At 51.6% G+C, this 15,000-nt stretch overlaps 37 non-coding genes and 2 pseudogenes across 37 annotated transcripts in view; 30 read left to right on the top strand and 9 right to left on the bottom strand.

The window, feature by feature from the left end:
- Positions 1-17: 17 nt before the first annotated feature.
- On the top strand, positions 18-136 carry LOC131477477 (5S ribosomal RNA). Its single transcript, XR_009243813.1, has one exon. It is a non-coding gene; the product is annotated as a 5S ribosomal RNA (ribosomal RNA).
- Positions 137-432: 296 nt separating this feature from the next.
- On the top strand, positions 433-551 carry LOC131441211 (5S ribosomal RNA). Its single transcript, XR_009231884.1, has one exon. It is a non-coding gene; the product is annotated as a 5S ribosomal RNA (ribosomal RNA).
- A 124-nt stretch (positions 552-675) lies between these two features.
- On the bottom strand, positions 676-868 carry LOC131442584 (U2 spliceosomal RNA). The gene has a single exon (XR_009233155.1). It is a non-coding gene; the product is annotated as a U2 spliceosomal RNA (small nuclear RNA).
- A 308-nt stretch (positions 869-1,176) lies between these two features.
- LOC131476566 (5S ribosomal RNA) lies at positions 1,177-1,295 on the top strand. Its single transcript, XR_009242931.1, has one exon. It is a non-coding gene; the product is annotated as a 5S ribosomal RNA (ribosomal RNA).
- A 296-nt stretch (positions 1,296-1,591) lies between these two features.
- Positions 1,592-1,710, top strand: LOC131476568 (5S ribosomal RNA). The gene has a single exon (XR_009242933.1). It is a non-coding gene; the product is annotated as a 5S ribosomal RNA (ribosomal RNA).
- A 296-nt stretch (positions 1,711-2,006) lies between these two features.
- LOC131477852 (5S ribosomal RNA) lies at positions 2,007-2,125 on the top strand. Its single transcript, XR_009244172.1, has one exon. It is a non-coding gene; the product is annotated as a 5S ribosomal RNA (ribosomal RNA).
- A 296-nt stretch (positions 2,126-2,421) lies between these two features.
- Positions 2,422-2,540, top strand: LOC131477596 (5S ribosomal RNA). The gene has a single exon (XR_009243925.1). It is a non-coding gene; the product is annotated as a 5S ribosomal RNA (ribosomal RNA).
- A 296-nt stretch (positions 2,541-2,836) lies between these two features.
- On the top strand, positions 2,837-2,955 carry LOC131476569 (5S ribosomal RNA). The gene has a single exon (XR_009242934.1). It is a non-coding gene; the product is annotated as a 5S ribosomal RNA (ribosomal RNA).
- A 124-nt stretch (positions 2,956-3,079) lies between these two features.
- LOC131442310 (U2 spliceosomal RNA) lies at positions 3,080-3,272 on the bottom strand. The gene has a single exon (XR_009232886.1). It is a non-coding gene; the product is annotated as a U2 spliceosomal RNA (small nuclear RNA).
- A 308-nt stretch (positions 3,273-3,580) lies between these two features.
- Positions 3,581-3,699, top strand: LOC131476570 (5S ribosomal RNA). Its single transcript, XR_009242935.1, has one exon. It is a non-coding gene; the product is annotated as a 5S ribosomal RNA (ribosomal RNA).
- A 296-nt stretch (positions 3,700-3,995) lies between these two features.
- Positions 3,996-4,114, top strand: LOC131477193 (5S ribosomal RNA). The gene has a single exon (XR_009243543.1). It is a non-coding gene; the product is annotated as a 5S ribosomal RNA (ribosomal RNA).
- A 296-nt stretch (positions 4,115-4,410) lies between these two features.
- LOC131477307 (5S ribosomal RNA) lies at positions 4,411-4,529 on the top strand. The gene has a single exon (XR_009243652.1). It is a non-coding gene; the product is annotated as a 5S ribosomal RNA (ribosomal RNA).
- A 297-nt stretch (positions 4,530-4,826) lies between these two features.
- On the top strand, positions 4,827-4,945 carry LOC131477764 (5S ribosomal RNA). Its single transcript, XR_009244085.1, has one exon. It is a non-coding gene; the product is annotated as a 5S ribosomal RNA (ribosomal RNA).
- A 124-nt stretch (positions 4,946-5,069) lies between these two features.
- On the bottom strand, positions 5,070-5,262 carry LOC131441990 (U2 spliceosomal RNA). The gene has a single exon (XR_009232578.1). It is a non-coding gene; the product is annotated as a U2 spliceosomal RNA (small nuclear RNA).
- A 308-nt stretch (positions 5,263-5,570) lies between these two features.
- Positions 5,571-5,689, top strand: LOC131476571 (5S ribosomal RNA). The gene has a single exon (XR_009242936.1). It is a non-coding gene; the product is annotated as a 5S ribosomal RNA (ribosomal RNA).
- Positions 5,690-5,985: 296 nt separating this feature from the next.
- On the top strand, positions 5,986-6,104 carry LOC131441091 (5S ribosomal RNA). Its single transcript, XR_009231767.1, has one exon. It is a non-coding gene; the product is annotated as a 5S ribosomal RNA (ribosomal RNA).
- A 256-nt stretch (positions 6,105-6,360) lies between these two features.
- On the top strand, positions 6,361-6,479 carry LOC131477205 (5S ribosomal RNA). Its single transcript, XR_009243555.1, has one exon. It is a non-coding gene; the product is annotated as a 5S ribosomal RNA (ribosomal RNA).
- A 124-nt stretch (positions 6,480-6,603) lies between these two features.
- LOC131441992 (U2 spliceosomal RNA) lies at positions 6,604-6,796 on the bottom strand. The gene has a single exon (XR_009232579.1). It is a non-coding gene; the product is annotated as a U2 spliceosomal RNA (small nuclear RNA).
- A 308-nt stretch (positions 6,797-7,104) lies between these two features.
- LOC131442519 (5S ribosomal RNA) lies at positions 7,105-7,223 on the top strand. Its single transcript, XR_009233092.1, has one exon. It is a non-coding gene; the product is annotated as a 5S ribosomal RNA (ribosomal RNA).
- A 124-nt stretch (positions 7,224-7,347) lies between these two features.
- Positions 7,348-7,540, bottom strand: LOC131441514 (U2 spliceosomal RNA). The gene has a single exon (XR_009232119.1). It is a non-coding gene; the product is annotated as a U2 spliceosomal RNA (small nuclear RNA).
- A 308-nt stretch (positions 7,541-7,848) lies between these two features.
- LOC131441473 (5S ribosomal RNA) lies at positions 7,849-7,967 on the top strand (annotated as a pseudogene).
- A 130-nt stretch (positions 7,968-8,097) lies between these two features.
- On the bottom strand, positions 8,098-8,290 carry LOC131442495 (U2 spliceosomal RNA). The gene has a single exon (XR_009233068.1). It is a non-coding gene; the product is annotated as a U2 spliceosomal RNA (small nuclear RNA).
- Positions 8,291-8,597: 307 nt separating this feature from the next.
- LOC131477714 (5S ribosomal RNA) lies at positions 8,598-8,716 on the top strand. Its single transcript, XR_009244038.1, has one exon. It is a non-coding gene; the product is annotated as a 5S ribosomal RNA (ribosomal RNA).
- A 296-nt stretch (positions 8,717-9,012) lies between these two features.
- Positions 9,013-9,131, top strand: LOC131476572 (5S ribosomal RNA). Its single transcript, XR_009242937.1, has one exon. It is a non-coding gene; the product is annotated as a 5S ribosomal RNA (ribosomal RNA).
- A 296-nt stretch (positions 9,132-9,427) lies between these two features.
- LOC131476573 (5S ribosomal RNA) lies at positions 9,428-9,546 on the top strand. The gene has a single exon (XR_009242938.1). It is a non-coding gene; the product is annotated as a 5S ribosomal RNA (ribosomal RNA).
- A 124-nt stretch (positions 9,547-9,670) lies between these two features.
- LOC131442416 (U2 spliceosomal RNA) lies at positions 9,671-9,863 on the bottom strand. Its single transcript, XR_009232990.1, has one exon. It is a non-coding gene; the product is annotated as a U2 spliceosomal RNA (small nuclear RNA).
- Positions 9,864-10,171: 308 nt separating this feature from the next.
- On the top strand, positions 10,172-10,290 carry LOC131477552 (5S ribosomal RNA). Its single transcript, XR_009243885.1, has one exon. It is a non-coding gene; the product is annotated as a 5S ribosomal RNA (ribosomal RNA).
- Positions 10,291-10,586: 296 nt separating this feature from the next.
- LOC131477765 (5S ribosomal RNA) lies at positions 10,587-10,705 on the top strand. The gene has a single exon (XR_009244086.1). It is a non-coding gene; the product is annotated as a 5S ribosomal RNA (ribosomal RNA).
- Positions 10,706-11,001: 296 nt separating this feature from the next.
- On the top strand, positions 11,002-11,120 carry LOC131476574 (5S ribosomal RNA). Its single transcript, XR_009242939.1, has one exon. It is a non-coding gene; the product is annotated as a 5S ribosomal RNA (ribosomal RNA).
- A 296-nt stretch (positions 11,121-11,416) lies between these two features.
- LOC131476827 (5S ribosomal RNA) lies at positions 11,417-11,535 on the top strand. The gene has a single exon (XR_009243190.1). It is a non-coding gene; the product is annotated as a 5S ribosomal RNA (ribosomal RNA).
- Positions 11,536-11,659: 124 nt separating this feature from the next.
- Positions 11,660-11,852, bottom strand: LOC131441993 (U2 spliceosomal RNA). The gene has a single exon (XR_009232580.1). It is a non-coding gene; the product is annotated as a U2 spliceosomal RNA (small nuclear RNA).
- Positions 11,853-12,160: 308 nt separating this feature from the next.
- On the top strand, positions 12,161-12,279 carry LOC131477505 (5S ribosomal RNA). The gene has a single exon (XR_009243840.1). It is a non-coding gene; the product is annotated as a 5S ribosomal RNA (ribosomal RNA).
- A 296-nt stretch (positions 12,280-12,575) lies between these two features.
- Positions 12,576-12,694, top strand: LOC131441058 (5S ribosomal RNA). Its single transcript, XR_009231735.1, has one exon. It is a non-coding gene; the product is annotated as a 5S ribosomal RNA (ribosomal RNA).
- A 296-nt stretch (positions 12,695-12,990) lies between these two features.
- Positions 12,991-13,109, top strand: LOC131477033 (5S ribosomal RNA). Its single transcript, XR_009243389.1, has one exon. It is a non-coding gene; the product is annotated as a 5S ribosomal RNA (ribosomal RNA).
- A 296-nt stretch (positions 13,110-13,405) lies between these two features.
- Positions 13,406-13,524, top strand: LOC131477805 (5S ribosomal RNA). Its single transcript, XR_009244125.1, has one exon. It is a non-coding gene; the product is annotated as a 5S ribosomal RNA (ribosomal RNA).
- A 288-nt stretch (positions 13,525-13,812) lies between these two features.
- On the top strand, positions 13,813-13,931 carry LOC131441474 (5S ribosomal RNA; annotated as a pseudogene).
- A 130-nt stretch (positions 13,932-14,061) lies between these two features.
- LOC131442496 (U2 spliceosomal RNA) lies at positions 14,062-14,254 on the bottom strand. Its single transcript, XR_009233069.1, has one exon. It is a non-coding gene; the product is annotated as a U2 spliceosomal RNA (small nuclear RNA).
- A 307-nt stretch (positions 14,255-14,561) lies between these two features.
- LOC131476575 (5S ribosomal RNA) lies at positions 14,562-14,680 on the top strand. Its single transcript, XR_009242940.1, has one exon. It is a non-coding gene; the product is annotated as a 5S ribosomal RNA (ribosomal RNA).
- Positions 14,681-14,976: 296 nt separating this feature from the next.
- LOC131477858 (5S ribosomal RNA) overlaps positions 14,977-15,000 on the top strand; it is a 119-nt gene continuing 95 nt past the window's right edge. Inside the window, exon 1 of the ribosomal RNA XR_009244178.1 lies at positions 14,977-15,000. This exon is cut by the window's right edge and continues 95 nt beyond it. This is a non-coding gene — a ribosomal RNA (5S ribosomal RNA).

Consider the following 15,000-nt stretch of genomic DNA (forward strand, 5'->3'; position numbering starts at 1 on the left):
GTGTCCCCAGCCCGTCGGCTTACGGCCATACCACCCTGAGCACACCCGATCTCGTCTGATCTCGGAAGCTAAGCAGGGTCGGGTCTGGTTAGTACTTGGATGGGAGACCGCCTGGGAATATCAGGTGCTGTAAGCTTTTACACTGCTGCTTCCTTACAAGAAACATGGGCTTGCAATTACGTTGACGCACGGGCACACGTTAACGTCCTTCTAGTTTCAGCCTTGGATGTCGCTCTGCAAGCACGTGAGAAGCTTGGAGATGGGGAGCAGCTTACCCATCTCGGTGTAGCTTCCTAATACTGGAATAGAGTGTAGCAGGTAGTGGAGATAAAGGCTCAAGTGCAGTGTGTTCGAAAGGCTGACTTTTGAGCTCCTCCACGAGCAGGGGGCCTTGCCTAGTCTATAAAAGGAGTCTGTGTCCCCAGCCCGTCGGCTTACGGCCATACCACCCTGAGCACGCCCGATCTCGTCTGATCTCGGAAGCTAAGCAGGATCAGGCCTGGTTAGTACTTGGATGGGAGACCGCCTGGGAATACCAGGTGCTGTAAGCTTTTACACTGCTGCTTCCTTACAAGAAACATGGGCTTGCAATTACGTTGACGCACGGGCACGGGCACAGGCACACGTTAACGTCCTTCTAGTTCCAGCCTTGCTTTGGTTTTCACAGAAAAAAGAGAATTGTGCACAGTTCCTGGTGGCACTGCAATGCCAGGTCAATGCAAGGAGTGAAGAGAGCAAGCCCCAGTTTTCACCTCCCAATGCTCAAAAATGCATTTAATATTTAATCCCCATATAGAGGACATATCAGATATTAAACTGATAAGAACAGATACTACACTTGATCTTAGCCAAAAGGCCTAGAAGCGATGGCCCACAAGTGTCTTGGGCCAACTCAAGATCTTGGCACACAAGTTACTTGTTGTGGTGCCATGTTTTTTAAGTGCGCATAACAAAGGCTGCTGCTGATCACCTCTGCCCCAAGGTGATCTAAGTGCACCTCTGAGCCTTGACGGACAGCTGCTTGACATTTGACACACTCAAAGGGCGCGGCCATACAGCAAAGCCCACCAAAAACAACTTAAACTCTTGAACGTTCGAGAGGCTGACCTTTGAGCTCCTCCACGAGCAGGGGGCCTTGCCTAGTCTATAAAAGGAGTCTGTGTCCCCAGCCCATCGGCTTACGGCCATACCACCCTGAGCACGCCCGATCTCGTCTGATCTCGGAAGCTAAGCAGGGTCGGGCCTGGTTAGTACTTGGATGGGAGACCGCCTGGGAATACCAGGTGCTGTAAGCTTTTACACTGCTGCTTCCTTACAAGAAACATGGGCTTGCAATTACGTTGACGCACGGGCACACGTTAACCTCCTTCTAGTTTCAGCCTTGGATGTCGCTCTGCAAGCACGTGAGAAGCTTGGAGATGGGCAGCAGCTTACCCATCTCGGTGTAGCTTCCTAATACTGGAATATAGTGTAGCAGGTAGTGGAGATAAAGGCTCAAGTGCAGTGTGTTCGAAAGGCTGACTTTTGAGCTCCTCCACGAGCAGGGGGCCTTGCCTAGTCTATGAAAGGAGTCTGTGTCCCCAGCCCATCGGCTTACGGCCATACCACCCTGAGCACGCCCGATCTCGTCTGATCTCGGAAGCTAAGCAGGGTCGGGCCTGGTTAGTACTTGGATGGGAGACCGCCTGGGAATACCAGGTGCTGTAAGCTTTTACACTGCTGCTTCCTTACAAGAAACATGGGCTTGCAATTACGTTGACGCACGGGCACACGTTAACGTCCTTCTAGTTTCAGCCTTGGATGTCGCTCTGCAAGCATGTGAGAAGCTTGGAGATGGGGAGCAGCTTACCCATCTCGGTGTAGCTTCCTAATACTGGAATAGAGTGTAGCAGGTAGTGGAGATAAAGGCTCAAGTGCAGTGTGTTCGAAAGGCTGACTTTTGAGCTCCTCCACGAGCAGGGGGCCTTGCCTAGTCTATAAAAGGAGTCTGTGTCCCCAGCCCGTTGGCTTACGGCCATACCACCCTGAGCACGCCCGATCTCGTCTGATCTCGGAAGCTACGCAGGGTCGGGCCTGGTTAGTACTTGGATGGGAGACCGCCTGGGAATACCAGGTGCTGTAAGCTTTTACACTGCTGCTTCCTTACAAGAAACATGGGCTTGCAATTACATTGACGCACGGGCACATGTTAACGTCCGTCTAGTTTCAGCCTTGGATGTCGCTCTGCAAGCACGTGAGAAGCTTGGAGATGGGGAGCAGCTTACCCATCTCGGTGTAGCTTCCTAATACTGGAATAGAGTGTAGCAGGTAGTGGAGATAAAGGCTCAAGTGCAGTGTGTTCGAAAGGCTGACTTTTGAGCTCCTCCACGAGCAGGGGGCCTTGCCTAGTCTATAAAAGGAGTCTGTGTCCCCAGCCCGTCGGCTTACGGCCATACCACCCTGAGCACGCCCGATCTCGTCTGATCTCGGAAGCTAAGCAGGGTCGGGCCTGGTTAGTACTTGGATGGGAGACCGCCTGGGAATACCAGGTGCTGTAAGGTTTTACACTGCTGCTTCCTTACAAGAAACATGGGCTTGCAATTACGTTGACGCACGGGCACACGTTAACGTCCTTCTAGTTCCAGCCTTGGATGTCGCTCTGCAAGCACATGAGAAGCTTGGAGATGGGGAGCAGCTTACCCATCTCGGTGTAGCTTCCTAATACTGGAATAGAGTGTAGCAGGTAGTGGAGATAAAGGCTCAAGTGCAGTGTGTTCGAAAGGCTGACTTTTGAGCTCCTCCACGAGCAGGGGGCCTTGCCTAGTCTATAAAAGGAGTCTGTGTCCCCAGCCCGTCGGCTTACGGCCATACCACCCTGAGCACGCCCGATCTCGTCTGATCTCGGAAGCTAAGCAGGGTCGGGCCTGGTTAGTACTTGGATGGGAGACCGCCTGGGAATACCAGGTGCTGTAAGCTTTTACACTGCTGCTTCCTTACAAGAAACATGGGCTTGCAATTACGTTGACGCACGGGCACGGGCACAGGCACACGTTAACGTCCTTCTAGTTCCAGCCTTGCTTTGGTTTTCACAGAAAAAAGAGAATTGTGCACCGTTCCTGGTGGCACTGCAATGCCAGGTCAATGCAAGGAGTGAAGAGAGCAAGCCCCAGTTTTCACCTCCCAATGCTCAAAAATGCATTTAATATTTAATCCCCATATAGAGGACATATCAGATATTAAACTGATAAGAACAGATACTACACTTGATCTTAGCCAAAAGGCCGAGAAGCGATGGCCCACAAGTGTCTTGGGCCAACTCAAGATCTTGGCACACAAGTTACTTGTTGTGGTGCCATGTTTTTTAAGTGCGCATAACAAAGGCTGCTGCTGATCACCTCTGCCCCAAGGTGATCTAAGTGCACCTCTGAGCCTTGACGGACAGCTGCTTGACATTTGACACACTCAAAGGGCGCGGCCATACAGCAAAGCCCACCAAAAACAACTTAAACTCTTGAACGTTCGAAAGGCTGACCTTTGAGCTCCTCCACGAGCAGGGGGCCTTGCCTAGTCTATAAAAGGAGTCTGTGTCCCCAGCCCGTCGGCTTACGGCCATACCACCCTGAGCACGCCCGATCTCGTCTGATCTCGGAAGCTAAGCAGGGTCGGGCCTGGTTAGTACTTGGATGGGAGACCGCCTGGGAATACCAGGTGCTGTAAGCTTTTACACTGCTGCTTCCTTACAAGAAACATGGGCTTGCAATTACATTGACGCATGGGCACATGTTAACGTCCGTCTAGTTTCAGCCTTGGATGTCGCTCTGCAAGCACGTGAGAAGCTTGGAGATGGGGAGCAGCTTACCCATCTCGGTGTAGCTTCCTAATACTGGAATAGAGTGTAGCAGGTAGTGGAGATAAAGGCTCAAGTGCAGTGTGTTCGAAAGGCTGACTTTTGAGCTCCTCCACGAGCAGGGGGCCTTGCCTAGTCTATAAAAGGAGTCTGTGTCCCCAGCCCGTCGGCTTACGGCCATACCACCCTGAGCACGCCCGATCTCGTCTGATCTCGGAAGCTAAGCAGGGTCGGGCCTGGTTAGTACTTGGATGGGAGACCGCCTGGGAATATCAGGTGCTGTAAGCTTTTACACTGCTGCTTCCTTACAAGAAACATGGGCTTGCAATTACGTTGACGCACGGGCACACGTTAACGTCCTTCTAGTTTCAGCCTTGGATGTCGCTCTGCAAGCACGTGAGAAGCTTGGAGATGGGGAGCAGCTTACCCATCTCGGTGTAGCTTCCTAATACTGGAATAGAGTGTAGCAGGTAGTGGAGATAAAGGCTCAAGTGCAGTGTGTTCGAAAGGCTGACTTTTGAGCTCCTCCACGAGCAGGGGGCCTTGCCTAGTCTATAAAAGGAGTCTGTGTCCCCAGCCCGTCGGCTTACGGCCATACCACCCTGAGCACGCCCGATCTCGTCTGATCTCGGAAGCAAAGCAGGGTCGGGCCTGGTTAGTACTTGGATGGGAGACCGCCTGGGAATACCAGGTGCTGTAAGCTTTTACACTGCTGCTTCCTTACAAGAAACATGGGCTTGCAATTACGTTGACGCACGGGCACACGTTAACGTCCTTCTAGTTCCAGCCTTGGATGTCGCTCTGCAAGCACATGAGAAGCTTGGAGATGGGGAGCAGCTTACCCATCTCGGTGTAGCTTCCTAATACTGGAATAGAGTGTAGCAGGTAGTGGAGATAAAGGCTCAAGTTTAGTGTGTTCGAAAGGCTAACTTTTGAGCTCCTCCACGAGCAGGGGGCCTTGCCTAGTCTATAAAAGGAGTCTGTGTCCCCGGCCCCCTGGGCTTACGGCCATACCACCCTGAGCACGCTCGATCTCGTCTGATCTCGGAAGCTAAGCAGGGTCGGGCCTGTTTAGTACTTGGATGGGAGACCGCCTGGGAATACCAGGTGCTGTAAGCTTTTACACTGCTGCTTCCTTACAAGAAACATGGGCTTGCAATTACGTTGACGCACGGGCACGGGCACAGGCACACGTTAACGTCCTTCTAGTTCCAGCCTTGCTTTGGTTTTCACAGAAAAAAGAGAATGGTGCACCGTTCCTGGTGGCACTGCAATGCCAGGTCAATGCAAGGAGTGAAGAGAGCAAGCCCCAGTTTTCACCTCCCAATGCTCAAAAATGCATTTAATATTTAATCCCCATATAGAGGACATATCAGATATTAAACTGATAAGAACAGATACTACACTTGATCTTAGCCAAAAGGCCGAGAAGCGATGGCCCACAAGTGTGTGGGGCCAACTCAAGATCTTGGCACACAAGTTACTTGTTGTGGTGCCATGTTTTTTAAGTGCGCATAACAAAGGCTGCTGCTGATCACCTCCGCCCCAAGGTGATCTAAGTGCACCTCTGAGCCTTGACGGACAGCTGCTTGACATTTGACACACTCAAAGGGCGCGGCCATACAGCAAAGCCCACCAAAAACAACTTAAACTCTTGAACGTTCGAAAGGCTGACCTTTGAGCTCCTCCACGAGCAGGGGGCCTTGCCTAGTCTATAAAAGGAGTCTGTGTCCCCAGCCCGCCGGCTTACGGCCATACCACCCTGAGCACGCCCGATCTCGTCTGATCTCGGAAGCTAAGCAGGGTCGGGCCTGGTTAGTACTTGGATGGGAGACCGCCTGGGAATACCAGGTGCTGTAAGCTTTTACACTGCTGCTTCCTTACAAGAAACATGGGCTTGCAATTACGTTGACGCACGGGCACACGTTAATGTCATTCTACTTTCAGCCTTGGATGTCGCTCTGCAAGCATGTGAGAAGCTTGGAGATGGGGAGCAGCTTACCCATCTCGGTGTAGCTTCCTAATACTGGAATAGAGTGTAGCAGGTAGTGGAGATAAAGGCTCAAGTTTAGTGTGTTCGAAAGGCTAACTTTTGAGCTCCTCCACGAGCAGGGGGCCTTGCCTAGTCTATAAAAGGAGTCTGTGTCCCCGGCCCCTGGGCTTACGGCCATACCACCCTGAGCACGCTCGATCTCGTCTGATCTCGGACGCTAAGCAGGGTCGGGCCTGTTTAGTACTTGGATGGGAGACCGCCTGGGAATACCAGGTGCTGTAAGCTTTTACACTGCTGCTTCCTTACAAGAAACATGGGCTTGCAATTACGTTGACGCACGGGCACACGTTAACGTCCTTCTAGTTTCAGCCTTGGATGTCGCTCTGCAAGCACGTGAGAAGCTTGGAGATGGGCAGCAGCTTACCCATCGCGATGTAGCTTCCTAATACTGGAATATAGTGTAGCAGGTAGTGGAGATAAAGGCTCAAGTGCAGGGGGCCTTGCCTAGTCTATAAAAGGAGTCTGTGTCCCCAGCCCGCCGGCTTGCGGCCATACCACCCTGAGCACGCCCGATCTCGTCTGATCTCGGAAGCTAAGCAGGGTCGGGCCTGGTTAGTACTTGGATGGGAGACCGCCTGGGAATACCAGGTGCTGTAAGCTTTTACACTGCTGCTTCCTTACAAGAAACATGGGCTTGCAATTACGTTGACGCACGGGCACGGGCACAGGCACACGTTAACGTCCTTCTAGTTCCAGCCTTGCTTTGGTTTTCACAGAAAAAAGAGAATGGTGCACCGTTCCTGGTGGCACTGCAATGCCAGGTCAATGCAAGGAGTGAAGAGAGCAAGCCCCAGTTTTCACCTCCCAATGCTCAAAAATGCATTTAATATTTAATCCCCATATAGAGGACATATCAGATATTAAACTGATAAGAACAGATACTACACTTGATCTTAGCCAAAAGGCCGAGAAGCGATGGCCCACAATTGTCTGGGGCCAACTCAAGATCTTGGCACACAAGTTACTTGTTGTGGTGCCATGTTTTTTAAGTGCGCATAACAAAGGCTGCTGCTGATCACCTCCGCCCCAAGGTGATCTAAGTGCACCTCTGAGCCTTGACGGACAGCTGCTTGACATTTGACACACTCAAAGGGCGCGGCCATACAGCAAAGCCCACCAAAAACAACTTAAACTCTTGAACGTTCGAAAGGCTGACCTTTCAGCTCCTCCACGAGCAGGGGGCCTTGCCTAGTCTATAAAAGGAGTCTGTGTCCCCAGCCCGTCGGCTTACGGCCATACCACCCTGAACACGCCCGATCTCGTCTGATCTCGGAAGCTAAGCAGGGTCGGGCCTGGTTAGTACTTGGATGGGAGACCGCCTGGGAATACCAGGTGCTGTAAGCTTTTATACTGCTGCTTCCTTACAAGAAACATGGGCTTGCAATTACGTTGACGCACGGGCACGGGCACAGGCACACGTTAACGTCCTTCTAGTTCCAGCCTTGCTTTGGTTTTCACAGAAAAAAGAGAATGGTGCACCGTTCCTGGTGGCACTGCAATGCCAGGTCAATGCAAGGAGTGAAGAGAGCAAGCCCCAGTTTTCACTTCCCAATGCTCAAAAATGCATTTAATATTTAATCCCCATATAGAGGACATATCAGATATTAAACTGATAAGAACAGATACTACACTTGATCTTAGCCAAAAGGCCGAGAAGGGATGGCCCACAAGTGTCTTGGGCCAACTCAAGATCTTGGCACACAAGTTACTTGTTGTGGTGCCATGTTTTTTAAGTGCGCATAACAAAGGCTGCTGCTGATCACCTCCGCCCCAAGGTGATCTAAGTGCACCTCTGAGCCTTGACGGACAGCTGCTTGACATTTGACACACTCAAAGGGCGCGGCCATACAGCAAAGCCCACCAAAAACAACTTAAACTCTTGAACGTTCGAAAGGGTGACTTTTGAGCTCCTCCACGAGCAGGGGGCCTTGCCTAGTCTATAAAAGGAGTCTGTGTCCCCAGCCCGTAGGCTTACGGCCATACCTCCCTGAGCACGCCCGATCTCGTCTGATCTCGGAAGCTAAGCAGGGTCGGGGCTGGTTAGTACTTGGATGAAAGACAGCCTGGGAAAACCAGGTGCTGTAAGCTTTTACACTGCTGCTTCCTTACAAGAAACATGGGCTTGCAATTACGTTGACGCACGGGCACGGGCACGGGCACAGGCACACGTTAACGTCCTTCTAGTTCCAGCCTTGCTTTGGTTTTCACAGAAAAAAGAGAATGGTGCACCGTTCCTGGTGGCACTGCAATGCCAGGTCAATGCAAGGAGTGAAGAGAGCAAGCCCCAGTTTTCACCTCCCAATGCTCAAAAATGCATTTAATATTTAATCCCCATATAGTGGACATATCAGATATTAAACTGATAAGAACAGATACTACACTTGATCTTAGCCAAAAGGCCGAGAAGCGATGGCCCACAAGTGTCTGGGGCCAACTCAAGATCTTGGCACACAAGTTACTTGTTGTGGTGCCATGTTTTTTAAGTGCGCATAACAAAGGCTGCTGCTGATCACCTCCGCCCCAAGGTGATCTAAGTGCACTCTGAGCCTTGACGGACAGCTGCTTGACATTTGACACACTCAAAGGGCGCGGCCATACAGCAAAGCCCACCAAAAACAACTTAAACTCTTGAACGTTCGAAAGGCTGACCTTTGAGCTCCTCCACGAGCAGGGGGCCTTGCCTAGTCTATAAAAGGAGTCTGTGTCCCCAGCCCGTCGGCTTACGGCCATACCACCCTGAGCACGCTCGATCTCGTCTGATCTCGGAAGCTAAGCAGGGTCGGGCCTGGTTAGTACTTGGATGGGAGACCGCCTGTGAATACCAGGTGCTGTAAGCTTTTACACTGCTGCTTCCTTACAAGAAACATGGGCTTGCAATTACGTTGACGCACGGGCACACGTTAACCTCCTTCTAGTTTCAGCCTTGGATGTCGCTCTGCAAGCACGTGAGAAGCTTGGAGATGGGCAGCAGCTTAACCATCTCGGTGTAGCTTCCTAATACTGGAATATAGTGTAGCAGGTAGTGGAGATAAAGGCTCAAGTGCAGTGTGTTCGAAAGGCTGACTTTTGAGCTCCTCCACGAGCAGGGGGCCTTGCCTAGTCTATAAAAGGAGTCTGTGTCCCCAGCCCATCGGCTTACGGCCATACCACCCTGAGCACGCCCGATCTCGTCTGATCTCGGAAGCTAAGCAGGGTCGGGCCTGGTTAGTACTTGGATGGGAGACCGCCTGGGAATACCAGGTGCTGTAAGCTTTTACACTGCTGCTTCCTTACAAGAAACATGGGCTTGCAATTACGGTGACGCACGGGCACACGTTAACGTCCTTCTAGTTTCAGCCTTGGATGTCGCTCTGCAAGCACGTGAGAAGCTTGGAGATGGGGAGCAGCTTACCCATCTCGGTGTAGCTTCCTAATACTGGAATAGAGTGTAGCAGGTAGTGGAGATAAAGGCTCAAGTGCAGTGTGTTCGAAAGGCTGACTTTTGAGCTCCTCCACGAGCAGGGGGCCTTGCCTAGTCTATAAAAGGAGTCTGTGTCCCCAGCCCGTCGGCTTACGGCCATACCACCCTGAGCACGCCCGATCTCGTCTGATCTCGGAAGCTAAGCAGGGTCGGGCCTGGTTAGTACTTGGATGGGAGACCGCCTGGGAATACCAGGTGCTGTAAGCTTTTACACTGCTGCTTCCTTACAAGAAACATGGGCTTGCAATTACGTTGACGCACGGGCACGGGCACAGGCACACGTTAACGTCCTTCTAGTTCCAGCCTTGCTTTGGTTTTCACAGAAAAAAGAGAATGGTGCACCGTTCCTGGTGGCACTGCAATGCCAGGTCAATGCAAGGAGTGAAGAGAGCAAGCCCCAGTTTTCACCTCCCAATGCTCAAAAATGCATTTAATATTTAATCCCCATATAGAGGACATATCAGATATCAAACTGATAAGAACAGATACTACACTTGATCTTAGCCAAAAGGCCGAGAAGCGATGGCCCACAAGTGTCTGGGGCCAACTCAAGATCTTGGCACGCAAGTTACTTGTTGTGGTGCCATGTTTTTTAAGTGCGCATAACAAAGGCTGCTGCTGATCACCTCCGCCCCAAGGTGATCTAAGTGCACCTCTGAGCCTTGACGGACAGCTGCTTGACATTTGACACACTCAAAGGGCGCGGCCATACAGCAAAGCCCACCAAAAACAACTTAAACTCTTGAACGTTCGAAAGGCTGACCTTTGAGCTCCTCCACGAGCAGGGGGCCTTGCCTAGTCTATAAAAGGAGTCTGTGTCCCCAGCCCGCCGGCTTACGGCCATACCACCCTGAGCACGCCCGATCTCGCCTGATCTCGGAAGCTAAGCAGGGTCGGGCCTGGTTAGTACTTGGATGGGAGACCGCCTGGGAATACCAGGTGCTGTAAGCTTTTACACTGCTGCTTCCTTACAAGAAACATGGGCTTGCAATTACGTTGACGCACGGGCACACGTTAATGTCCTTCTAGTTTCAGCCTTGGATGTCGCTCTGCAAGCATGTGAGAAGCTTGGAGATGGGGAGCAGCTTACCCATCTCGGTGTAGCTTCCTAATACTGGAATAGAGTGTAGCAGGTAGTGGAGATAAAGGCTCAAGTTTAGTGTGTTCGAAAGGCTAACTTTTGAGCTCCTCCACGAGCAGGGGGCCTTGCCTAGTCTATAAAAGGAGTCTGTGTCCCCGGCCCCTGGGCTTACGGCCATACCACCCTGAGCACGCTCGATCTCGTCTGATCTCGGAAGCTAAGCAGGGTCGGGCCTGTTTAGTACTTGGATGGGAGACCGCCTGGGAATACCAGGTGCTGTAAGCTTTTACACTGCTGCTTCCTTACAAGAAACATGGGCTTGCAATTACGTTGACGCACGGGCACACGTTAACGTCCTTCTAGTTTCAGCCTTGGATGTCGCTCTGCAAGCACGTGAGAAGCTTGGAGATGGGCAGCAGCTTACCCATCTCGATGTAGCTTCCTAATACTGGAATATAGTGTAGCAGGTAGTGGAGATAAAGGCTCAAGTGCAGTGTGTTCGAAAGGCTGACTTTTGAGCTCCTCCACGAGCAGGGGGCCTTTCCTAGTCTATAAAAGGAGTCTGTGTCCCCAGCCCGTCGGCTTACGGCCATACCACCCTGAGCACGCCCGATCTCGTCTGATCTCGGAAGCTAAGCAGGGTCGGGCCTGGTTAGTACTTGGATGGGAGACCGCCTGGGAATACCAGGTGCTGTAAGCTTTTACACTGCTGCTTCCTTACAAGAAACATGGGCTTGCAATTACGTTGACGCACGGGCACACGTTAACGTCCTTCTAGTTTCAGCCTTGGATGTCGCTCTGCAAGCACGTGAGAAGCTTGGAGATGGGCAGCAGCTTACCCATCTCGATGTAGCTTCCTAATACTGGAATATAGTGTAGCAGGTAGTGGAGATAAAGGCTCAAGTGCAGTGTGTTCGAAAGGCTGACTTTTGAGCTCCTCCACGAGCAGGGGGCCTTTCCTAGTCTATAAAAGGAGTCTGTGTCCCCAGCCCGTCGGCTTACGGCCATACCACCCTGAGCACACCCGATCTCGTCTGATCTCGGAAGCTAAGCAGGGTCGGGCCTGGTTAGTACTTGGATGGGAGACCGCCTGGGAATACCAGGTGCTGTAAGCTTTTACACTGCTGCTTCCTTACAAGAAACATGGGCTTGCAATTACGTTGACGCACGGGCACGGGCACAGGCACACGTTAACGTCCTTCTAGTTCCAGCCTTGCTTTGGTTTTCACAGAAAAAAGAGAATGGTGCACCGTTCCTGGTGGCACTGCAATGCCAGGTCAATGCAAGGAGTGAAGAGAGCAAGCCCCAGTTTTCACCTCCCAATGCTCAAAAATGCATTTAATATTTAATCCCCATATAGAGGACATATCAGATATTAAACTGATAAGAACAGATACTACACTTGATCTTAGCCAAAAGGCCGAGAAGCGATGGCCAACAAGTGTGTGGGGCCAACTCAAGATCTTGGCACACAAGTTACTTGTTGTGGTGCCATGTTTTTTAAGTGCGCATAACAAAGGCTGCTGCTGATCACCTCCGCCCCAAGGTGATCTAAGTGCACCTCTGAGCCTTGATGGACAGCTGCTTGACATTTGACACACTCAAAGGGCGCGGCCATACAGCAAAGCCCACCAAAAACAACTTAAACTCTTGAACGTTCGAAAGGCTGACCTTTGAGCTCCTCCACGAGCAGGGGGCCTTGCCTAGTCTATAAAAGGAGTCTGTGTCCCCAGCCCGTCGGGTTACGGCCATACCACCCTGAGCACGCCCGATCTCGTCTGATCTCGGAAGCTAAGCAGGGTCGGGCCTGGTTAGTACTTGGATGGGAGACCGCCTGGGAATACCAGGTGCTGTAAGCTTTTACACTGCTGCTTCCTTACAAGAAACATGGGCTTGCAATTACGTTGACGCACGGGAACATGTTAACGTCCTTCTAGTTTCAGCCTTGGATGTCGCTCTGCAAGCATGTGAGAAGCTTGGAGATGGGGAGCAGCTTACCCATCTCGGTGTAGCTTCCTAATACTGGAATAGAGTGTAGCAGGTAGTGGAGATAAAGGCTCAAGTTTAGTGTGTTCGAAAGGCTGACTTTTGAGCTCCTCCACGAGCAGGGGGCCTTGCCTAGTCTATAAAAGGAGTCTGTGTCCACGGCCCCTGGGCTTACGGCCAAACCACCCTGAGCACGCTCGATCTCGTCTGATCTCGGAAGCTAAGCAGGGTCGGGCCTGTTTAGTACTTGGATGGGAGACCGCCTGGGAATACCAGGTGCTGTAAGCTTTTACACTGCTGCTTCCTTACAAGAAACATGGGCTTGCAATTACGTTGACGCACAGGCACACGTTAACGTCCTTCTAGTTTCAGCCTTGGATGTCGCTCTGCAAGCACGTGAGAAGCTTGGAGATGGGCAGCAGCTTACCCATCTCGATGTAGCTTCCTAATACTGGAATATAGTGTAGCAGGTAGTGGAGATAAAGGCTCAAGTGCAGTGTGTTCGAAAGGCTGACTTTTGAGCTCCTCCACGAGCAGGGGGCCTTGCCTAGTCTATAAAAGGAGTCTGTGTCCCCAGCCCGTCGGCTTACGGCCATACCACCCTGAGCACGCCCGATCTCGTCTGATCTCGGAAGCTAAGCAGGGTCGGGCCTGGTTAGTACTTGGATGGGAGACCGCATGGGAATACCAGGTGCTGTAAGCTTTTACACTGCTGCTTCCTTACAAGAAACATGGGCTTGCAATTACGTTGACGCACGGGCACACGTTAACGTCCTTCTAGTTTCAGCCTTGGATGTCGCTCTGCAAGCACCTGAGAAGCTTGGAGATGGGGAGTAGCTTACCCATCTCGGTGTAGCTTCCTAATACTGGAATAGAGTGTAGCAGGTAGTGGAGATAAAGGCTCAAGTGCAGTGTGTTCGAAAGGCTGACTTTTGAGCTCCTCCACGAGCAGGGGGCCTTGCCTAGTCTATAAAAGGAGTCTGTGTCCCCAGCCCGTCGGCTTACCGCCATACCACCCTGAGCACGCCCGATCTCGTCTGATCTCGGAAGCTAAGCAGGGTCGGGCCTGGTTAGTACTTGGATGGGAGACCGCCTGGGAATACCAGGTGCTGTAAGCTATTACACTGCTGCTTCCTTACAAGAAACATGGGCTTGCAATTACGTTGGCACACGTTAACGTCCTTCTAGTTTCAGCCTTGGATGTCGCTCTGCAAGCATGTGAGAAGCTTGGAGATGGGGAGCAGCTTACCCATCTCGGTGTAGCTTCCTAATACTGGAATAGAGTGTAGCAGGTAGTGGAGATAAAGGCTCAAGTTTAGTGTGTTCGAAAGGCTAACTTTTGAGCTCCTCCACGAGCAGGGGGCCTTGCCTAGTCTATAAAAGGAGTCTGTGTCCCCGGCCCCTGGGCTTACGGCCATACCTCCCTGAGCACGCCCGATCTCGTCTGATCTCGGAAGCTAAGCAGGGTCGGGGCTGGTTAGTACTTGGATGAAAGACAGCCTGGGAAAACCAGGTGCTGTAAGCTTTTACACTGCTGCTTCCTTACAAGAAACATGGGCTTGCAATTACGTTGACGCACGGGCACGGGCACGGGCACAGGCACACGTTAACGTCCTTCTAGTTCCAGCCTTGCTTTGGTTTTCACAGAAAAAAGAGAATGGTGCACCGTTCCTGGTGGCACTGCAATGCCAGGTCAATGCAAGGAGTGAAGAGAGCAAGCCCCAGTTTTCACCTCCCAATGCTCAAAAATGCATTTAATATTTAATCCCCATATAGTGGACATATCAGATATTAAACTGATAAGAACAGATACTACACTTGATCTTAGCCAAAAGGCCGAGAAGCGATGGCCCACAAGTGTCTGGGGCCAACTCAAGATCTTGGCACACAAGTTACTTGTTGTGGTGCCATGTTTTTTAAGTGCGCATAACAAAGGCTGCTGCTGATCACCTCCGCCCCAAGGTGATCTAAGTGCACTCTGAGCCTTGACGGACAGCTGCTTGACATTTGACACACTCAAAGGGCGCGGCCATACAGCAAAGCCCACCAAAAACAACTTAAACTCTTGAACGTTCGAAAGGCTGACCTTTGAGCTCCTCCACGAGCAGGGGGCCTTGCCTAGTCTATAAAAGGAGTCTGTGTCCCCAGCCCGTCGGCTTACGGCCATACCACCCTGAGCACGCCCGATCTCGTCTGATCTCGGAAGCTAAGCAGGGTCGGGCCTGGTTAGTACTTGGATGGGAGACCGCCTGGGAATACCAGGTGCTGTAAGCTTTTACACTGTTGCTTCCTTACAAGAAACATGGGCTTGCAATTACGTTGACGCACGGGCACACGTTAACGTCCTTCTAGTTTCAGCCTTGGATGTCGCTCTGCAAGCACGTGAGAAGCTTGGAGATGGGGAGCAGCTTACCCATCTCGGTGTAGCTTCCTAATACTGGAATAGAGTGTAGCAGGTAGTGGAGATAAAGGCTCAAGTGCAGTGTGTTCGAAAGGCTGACTTTTGAGCTCCTCCACGAGCAGGGGGCCTTGCCTAGTCTATAAAAGGAGTCTGTGTCCCCAGCCCGTCGGCTTACGGCCATACCACCCTGAGC

This window comes from Solea solea, chromosome 16, assembly GCF_958295425.1.
Source record: "Solea solea chromosome 16, fSolSol10.1, whole genome shotgun sequence".
NCBI classification, from domain to species: domain Eukaryota; kingdom Metazoa; phylum Chordata; class Actinopteri; order Pleuronectiformes; family Soleidae; genus Solea; species Solea solea.